Here is a 7,649-nt window from a genome sequence, read left to right as displayed (position 1 = left end):
GCGCGTATACATTCCTGAAGGCGGCGTTCAAAGAATCAGATCAGACACTAGCACGTCTACATTCCTGAGTTGTTGGCGGCGTTTAAAGATGTGACTGACCTTGTGTCTGCTTCCCCCCACCCCCATGTTTCTCCCGATCGTGGGAACCTACTTGTGTGGGAACATTTCTCACTGAATTCACTGTTACTTGGCAATTTGCAGTAATGCCAACTGGTGGTATACTGAGTATGCCTTTACTTGGCAATTTTGCCTATTTCAAACAGTTTTCTTCCGTTCATGAAAAAGTAACAGTATAATTATTCAAGTTTGTGTATTAGGCCTAGGCAGTATTATTCCTGAATAATAATAATAATATGTAGTAGGCCAGGTTTGCACATCGTCACATTAAAAGTTTGTTGCACTAGCTTAGGCTGTAGCAGGCCTACACACTAGGTAGGTCTAGGCCTACTGTTTGTATTACTGTGTAGGAGGCCGTTGGCGTTATATGTAAGTATTTTCCCTTCACTATTGCATCTCCTTAATTTTTGATTATTTATTCTTTAGCTTCTTTTAATCAAAGTTCTTTCAAATTTATTTCATTTCTGGCCTAGGCTAGTATTTCCGAGCTACCGCGGTATTTCGCGGTTACTTTCTCAGCTGACTGAGCTGCATAGAGTAATTGGAAAAAACCTTGCCTTGGGCATTGGATAATTAATACTCCATGCTCGCGGTAGCTCGCGGTAGTCAAGACACGCTCCATTGAGTAAATCTTGCTATAGCTGATTACCGCAGTTGGCCTTGCTACCGCAGGAAAATCTCCTTTACCGCGGTAGGATAATTTGGCGACGCTCCCTAACAAAAATTATATGAGGATCTTCTTTTGAAACGCAAAATTGAAATAAATCAACTTTGTTTCTGATACCATCAATATTTGTATAGAAACATTTCAAAATAGATGGAATTATAGAGCCGGAGAATTTACTACTCTTGGAGAATCTGCTGAAGGAGTTAGAGTTCTCACCCTTGGAGACCTTTGACCTTGTACAATTATTTCTACAAACCTCTCGTCTTATCACCTATTTGCGATTTAGACTCCCCATTTGATGAAGTACTTCGTTTTTTGCATCCCGCTTTTCTTGTAATTGGGTTCGTTCGATACGTTCCTTCTTTGTTCTATCTGGGAATATTAGTATATTGGGAAACTGATTAGAGGCAACCAGTGTGCTCTTAGCAGCTCTTGAGAGAAGTTTTATCTTAGCTTCAGCATCACTAAAAACAACTTTCAATAATTTAGGACGATTACCAACATGGTTATCATGTAATCTAAATGTAGTTTTAATAGATACCTCTCCTAGGCCACTAGCTACTGCAATCTGCTTGACTAATGCTTCGTCACCCCAAGGGTGGGAGATTCTTTCAGCCATTATATAATTACATTGGGCTTACGAAAATCCCGTTCCTGTAAATCAAATCGAAACTCCCGCAATTTATCATCAAGAGCTTGATCAAACTCGGGGGACTCGTTAAACTTAGTCTTATCTTCGAGCAATTATACTCTCTTAATAGTAGTCACAAGATCAGATTGCATAGCAGAAAACTTAGCTTGGAAATCTTTATAAAATTCAGCATCCTTAAACATTTTAAATAGGGAGCTTTCCTCACCTGCATTCAAGACAGGTGAATGGAGGAGAACCTTTTTCCGTCATAAATTTAAAACCTGCTTCCGAAAGCTGCTGACATCGTGGGTGAAACCAACGATTGCATCCATCACAACCTATCATATCATCCTTTCCTGTTATAAGCTGTTTCCCACAGGGCTTAGAAATATTTCCTGGACAAAAATACATGACTGTTCTTCCTATCGATTGCCACGATATCAGGTCGGTAGTTACCGGTAGATGTATGTATCAATGGATCGGTAATTATGGAGTCGTATTTTTTCTCCAGAAATCTAATGAGCTGTTTGCATACTTTATTATGGCGTTCGATTCTGGCCCTTAGCATGTGAGGGCATCTTTGCAGGATATGAGAAATGGATTCGATAGGTGCATTACAGTGTCGGCATGCGGTATTTCCACCCATGAATGCTTGAGTACCTCTACATGGTAGCGTTTTTCCTTTCAATGCTATGGCTTTAGTGTAATAGCTTCGGCTTATTGATTTAGGCAGTAGATGCTGGGTGATCGAATGCTTCACAACTTTGGCCGTGAGAACTTCAGTATGTGTTTGAACAGCAGTTTGTCTGCTTCAATGGTTTGTAGATTGATTGCCTTTGCAACTTTACGTAGTTGCTTCTTGATATGATCGGAGGCATACATAGCCTTGATGATAGGGTCACTTGATTTTGCAAGTCTCATAAATGCTCCATGTCGTAATTTATTTGCGGTCAAGTTTATATCAGGAAGTCCGATACCTTCAAGAGCAGTAGGCAATGTGAGAAAGTTTTTACTGCAAGTGTCCAGGAGGTGTAGAATTTTCCGAACACATTTGTTTATGCAACATGACAGTTTATTCAAAGAGCTAGACTCGTAGGTGTGGTTACAAAAGTTATGCTATAATCTTGGCAGAACGAATTGTCGGATGATGTCGATTTTTTGATGGGGCTTAAGAAAAGTGGTTTGAAGTGGTTTGGCACGTTGTGTCTCTTTCAAGCTCGGTCGATCGTATCATGATGAATCGAATGGAATGCTTTAGCAAGGTCGAGGAACATTATATAGTGTGAGCGATTGTTATTCCTATAGTTCGTAATTAATAAATCCAACAGCGTGGTGTTTTCTAGGCATCCATCAGTAGGGATGAATGCTTTCTGTTTGCTATTGATATTGATAGCGTTCTTCAGTCGGAAGTTTAGGATCTTGGTATAAAGCCTGAGTAGATAAAACCCTATAGTGATAGGGCCCCATTTTGAAGGATCATCCTTGACTGGTTCTCCTTTTGGCAGCAAATTAGTGTATTTAGTTCGGAGAGCATCCGGGATTGTACCCTTCATAAACCAAATAGTAAAAAGTGTAGCCCAGTCATAAGGAGAGATACCGGAGAGATCCTTGTAGAAAATTCCATCAGGACATGCCGACCCGTCCTTTTTCATAGATTTCAAAGCCGTAGTAACTTCTTGTATGGTAATTGGTCGAGATAGGTTTTTCGTATCCTTCTCATTATCGTACATTTTCTTAGGTATCGGCATGTTACCTTCTAGTGGTTCTTTACTGAACACTTTGGTAAAATGTGTGAAAGAAATTGCCGGGTCTGGCCCTTCGTTACTGATAGTAGTTCCATTTAATAAGTTACGGGCAAAGTTCCTTTTATTTTTACAGTAAAGTTCCTGTTGAATAGAATATACAATTTTCTTCCGTTTCCTTTTGGACAGACTTATCTATAATAGGGTTATTTAACGATTTGCTAGTCGAGTTTTCTATTTTCTTTCCTCCGATGGTTTTCAGAATATTTGAATAATTTGGAGTATTGTTGTCCTTTACGCATGCGATGATCTCTAGTATGTGTAGTTGTAACTGTGAAATACTACCCGTTTTGATTGAATGGGTGTAATCGTCTAGGTATTGGCTCGTCCCAACATCATCCAAATCGTTTGTAATACTAATATCGTTATATATTGAAGTATCAGTAGGGAGTATATCTTTAGCTTTGAAAACAGTAACGGATTCTTTATATTATATAATTGTTTCCTTCTTTGATATTGTATAGCCTCTAAGCTTCGGTTAGGCATGGTCTCTTTTAGGGCCTTGTTAATGAATTTTATATTTGGAGGTAGAGAAGCCTCGGTTTTTGCCATAATCATAATATCTTCAGGAGACCAGGTATCTTTGAGATATGTGACATTTTCATATGGAGTCTTATTCCAAAAAAAGTGGAAAAAGACTTAATGCAGGAATTGCATTTAAATTCTTTCGTGAGAGGTGCAGTAATGCTGTTGCACTTAGGAAAATGGCAAGAAATCCATCAGATAGATTCAAATTTACGAGACATTTCGTACATGAGTTATCAATCGAGAAGTCATGATCTCCGCACACTTCAGACATAATACTTAGACATATTTATTACAAGATATATTTAACACAAAGAAAATACAATATCACAAAGTAAAATAACAAAATATTATGCAAACCAGAGTTCAATAGGACGCAACGAAAATGCCGAGCGAAACTCACTTTCGATACGGCAAAACAACGACAGTAAACGCAGTGTGGAATTAATTAAAAATTGAACTACCATATCCGTATCAAAAGACAGTGAATGCTAGTTAACCTGTATGTATGATAGCATACATACAGTAGCCCAGGGTGGACCAGAGAGCAAATATTTCAGTACAAATACAGATTTATAGAGAAATAATTCGATCTCATACGTGAGACAGTCATAGTTACTCCCGCCGTTTACCCGCGCTTCGTTGAATTTCTTAACTTTAACATCCAGAGCACAGGGCAGAAATCACATTGCGTCAATGCCATGGTTTCGGACGTCGCAATGCATTGTTTTAATTAGACAGTCGGATTCCCCGTGTCCGTACCAGTTCTAAGTTGGCTGTTTGGCGCCGGTCGAAGCGATCCCGAGAGACCGCCAAGCCAGGAAGGTCCACGGAATGGGCCCGGCACTAGTCCGGGCTCGCCCTGCAGAGCAGGTCTCACCCAGTCACGGCACGCACCCGGTCCCGCTTCACTCCCCGGCGCGACCGAACCAGCCCTTAGTGTCAATCCTTTTCCCGAAGTTACGGATCTAATTTGCCGACTTCCCTTACCTACATTGTTCTATCGGCCAGAGGCTATTCACATTGGAGACCGGCTGCGGTTATGGGTACGAGCCGAGGCGAAAATCAGTCGGTGTCCCTCGGATTTTCAAGGACCGACGGAAGCGCACCAGACACCGCAAGAGTCGTGGTGCTTTACGGGCCCGCAGCCACTATCTCCGGGCGCACCGATTCCAGGGTGCCCGACCATTACAAAGGAAACACAACTCTTCCCGGGGGTTCCCGCTAGCGTCTCCGAGTTTGCTTGCCTTGCAGCACAGGCTGCGCGAGGCCGCGACTTCCGCCTTCGGGTTCGGGAATATTGACCCGATTCCCTTTCGAATAAGGGGCGCGACCCACGAGAGGCCTACGCCACAGCTCGGAACGGAACTACCCTATAGCTTAAGATCGACTGACCCATGTGCAACGGCTGTTCACATGGAACCCTTCTCCACACTCTGCCCTGAAGGCTCTCACTTGAATATTTGCTACTACCACCAAGATCTGCACCCACGGCGGTACCACACGGGCTCGCGCCCTACGCTTCAACGCTCACCGCAGCGACCCTCCTACTCGTCGGGGCTTACCTCCCGAGCGAGGTGACCTCCTCTGCCCCGACGGCCGGGTATAGGCGGCACGCTCAGCGCCATCCATTTTCAGGGCTAGTTGATTCGGCAGGTGAGTTGTTAAACACTCCTTAGCGGATTCCGACTTCCATGGCCACCGTCCTGCTGTCTGTATCAACCAACACCTTTTCTGAGATCTGATGAGCGTCCCAATCGGGCACCGTAACCCGGCGTTCGGTTCTTCCCGCAGCGCCAGTTCTGCTTAACAAAAGTGGCCCGCTGGGCACTCGCATTCGTTGCTCGGCTCCAATTGAGCGAGTCGGACTTCTTACCAATTTAAAGTTTGAGAATAGGTTGAGGTTTCGGACCCAAGGCCTCTAATTATTTACTTTACCAGATAAAACGCGTCCGAGCACCGGGTATCCTGAGGGAAGAGGGATCCCACTTCGGCCCGACGGAACGGCCTTCGCTTTCATTGCGCCCTCGGGCTTCACGCATTCCCTACGGGCGTGTTAGACTCCTTGGTCCGTGTTTCAAGACGGGTCGAGTGGGCGACCGACCTCGCTGACCGACCCGCCTCGCTCACCGACCCGCCTTGCTGACCGACCCGTTCTGCGCAGCCTAGCGCTGCACCAGCATGACACTGAGGACAGTCCCGCACCTACGCAACTCCCGCGAGACAGAGAGCCCAGCCCCGCGCAAAGCGGAGCAGGCGCGGATACCATTCCTTGACCGGACGCCCAGCCGTTCAGAAGACCGGCTATAAGCTCTCGCGGTCCCAGAAGGACCGAGCGAGGAAGCTGCCAATCAGCCGTCTGGTGGACTTCCAGCCGGTCGTCAGGTCTGCGCACGGAAAAAGTGCACGCGCCAAAGGCACAAGCCACCACTCCTCGGTCCTTTCGTATCCTGTAGGGCGACGGACGTGCTCCCGAACGCGCTGAATCTCCCATGCCACTTTGCGGGCCCACCCGATTGCTTCTTAGCGGTTTCACGTACTCTTGAACTCTCTCTTCCAAGTTCTTTTTCAAATCTCCCTCACGGAACTTGTTCGCTATCGGACTCGTGTTAGTATTTAGCCTTGGATGGAGTTTACACCACCCATGTAGATAAATATGGACATGCCAATATGTATTTTCCCAGATATTTGGCACATGGAACCCATGTGGATTAAATCTGGGCATTCCCATAATTATATGTCCACTTATTTGGCATATGGGCACATGCTTATTAAATATGGACATGCCCATATGTAACTGCCCACATATTTGGCACATGGGCTCCATTTGGATTAAATATGGGTTTCCCATATTTACTTGCCCATGTATTTGGCATATTGGTCCCATGTATATTATATGTGGGCATGCCCATAAGTATTTTCCTAGATATTTAGCACATGGGCCCAATACGAAATTAATATGGGCATACCCATATTCAACTACCCAAGTCTTCGGCATGTGGGCCCCATGTAGATAAATATGGGCATGCCCATATGTATTTTTCCCAGATATTTGGCACATGGGCCCCATGCAGATTAAATGTGGGCATTTCCATATTTATCTGCCCAGGTATTTATTTATATTAGCCTATATATTTGGCATATGGGCTCCATATGGGTAAACCATGGGCAAGGCCCATATGTGATTGCCCAGACGGATCCCATAAGGGAAAAATATGGGGTAGCCCATAAGACTTTTCCCAGATATTTTGCATAAGGGCCCCATGTGGGATTGTTACCTGGGTAGCTTAGACGAGCCCGACCAGACCAATTCCAGCCCAGCCCAGACCAGCCAGCCAGCCAGCCTACCTGGCCTAGCCTAGCCTAAGTCAAGCCAAGCCAAGCTTAGCCTAGCCTAGCCCAGCCTGGCTTAGCCTAGCCTGGTCTGGCCTATCCTAGCCTGACCTAGCCTAGCCTACAGCCCAGCCTAGCCTAGCCTACAGCCCAGCCCAGCCTAGCCCACTAAATAATAGGTACCAATTCTATTACTTCTCTCACTAATACCTTAATTGCACTGTTTGGCCCGATATTTATAATAGTAATAATCCTAATGAAAATTATGATATTTTTTAAAACAAGTTCTCTAAAATTTATGCAAAAAAAAAATATCCGTAAGGAAAGAAGCTGCGAATTACATCGGGAATAATCAAATCTATAAGAAAGAAAATCACTATAAAACACATTAGGTAGTTTTCGCCACACAACGTTAACCTTGACTTTAACGTTAGTACCCAACTCGGAACGCGATAACTCCGCCCCGTTTGTAAACAAATTGTAATACATATGAGGAAACCCGTAACTGACGTCCGTATTAACGTACTCCGCAACGCAAGATGAATACATTATGACGTCATCCGTTAACGTTAAG

The 7,649-nt window shown here is 44.3% G+C and overlaps 2 long non-coding RNA genes across 2 annotated transcripts in view; one reads left to right on the top strand and one right to left on the bottom strand.

Moving 5' to 3' along the window:
• Nucleotides 1-4,877, bottom strand: part of LOC117121769 — a 12,782-nt gene extending 7,905 nt beyond the window's left edge. Inside the window, exon 1 of the long non-coding RNA XR_004447622.1 lies at nt 4,733-4,877. This is a non-coding gene — a long non-coding RNA (uncharacterized LOC117121769). The remainder of the gene's footprint in view (nt 1-4,732) is intronic.
• Nucleotides 1-7,649, top strand: part of LOC117121768 — a 57,765-nt gene that overhangs the window by 43,591 nt on the left and 6,525 nt on the right. The window lies entirely within an intron of this gene.

Source organism: Anneissia japonica, unplaced genomic scaffold, assembly GCF_011630105.1.
Source record: "Anneissia japonica isolate Jap-2015-1 unplaced genomic scaffold, ASM1163010v1 scaffold3436_len560460_cov161, whole genome shotgun sequence".
In the NCBI taxonomy this organism is placed as follows: domain Eukaryota; kingdom Metazoa; phylum Echinodermata; class Crinoidea; order Comatulida; family Comatulidae; genus Anneissia; species Anneissia japonica.
This window is presented reverse-complemented; position numbering and strand designations above follow the sequence as displayed.